The sequence below is a fragment of the Dipodomys spectabilis genome, unplaced genomic scaffold, assembly GCF_019054845.1.
Source record: "Dipodomys spectabilis isolate Male_0828 unplaced genomic scaffold, ASM1905484v1 ptg000008l, whole genome shotgun sequence".
NCBI lineage: Eukaryota > Metazoa > Chordata > Mammalia > Rodentia > Heteromyidae > Dipodomys > Dipodomys spectabilis.
This window is the reverse complement of record NW_024870685.1, coordinates 3,685,801-3,686,623: the sequence shown is the minus strand read 5'-3', so window position 1 is coordinate 3,686,623 and position 823 is coordinate 3,685,801.

Genomic DNA, 823 nt, shown 5'->3' with positions numbered 1-823 from the left:
TATTTAATCTCATCCTAGCCCACATTACAACCTTCTTCTTGTGTGCTTTTATATGTGTATGCAGAGAAAATATTTACTGTGTACTTTTCAATCCACTCTATTACTCATTTTCAAGTGTACTCCCAATTCCATGTTTCAAAAATCCATTCTTTTTACCACCTCAGTGTTACAATGAGTCAGCCCAAACCCTGAATATGCCTTATAATATAGGGAGCTTGTACTCAGGCTTGTTGGAAATGTTGGTAATGTACCTGGTCTCTGCCTACCAGAAAGGTCATCTTTTCTATGTTGGAAACATCCTTCACCACTATAGAGTAGGAGACAATGGAGCAGTCACTGGATATTGTTTAAAAAGTGAGTGTTCCTCTTTCAAACAGGGCTGATGAGACACCCTGGCAGATTATTGGAATACTAGGTATCTCTCTGAGGCTGTTTCACTGGGGTCTGATCACAGGAGCTTGTCTTGCGCCAAAGAAGTTCACTTCCCAGCTAACTCCTTAGGACAGGGCTGCCAGAACATTTCATTTGCCACAGAAGCTAATGGTGCCTTAGCAGTTTGCTTGCTGAGAGACTAGAATTAAAGGAATGAGCCAGTGGCACCCAACGTCCACCCTCACCTAGGAAACCATTGTCTTGGAGGCCTTTGAAGGAATATAGACAGAAGAAAGAATGCAACTTGAGCTTGAATTCGGGGCCTGAATGCTGTCCTGTTCGTAGCACTCTATAATTTGATTCCCAGGTCCAGGTCAGGCCTTTAGCTGGTTAATTGAAGTATCTTTAGAATTTCACAAATTAGACTGTGTTCAAACTGTGATCCTCAGAT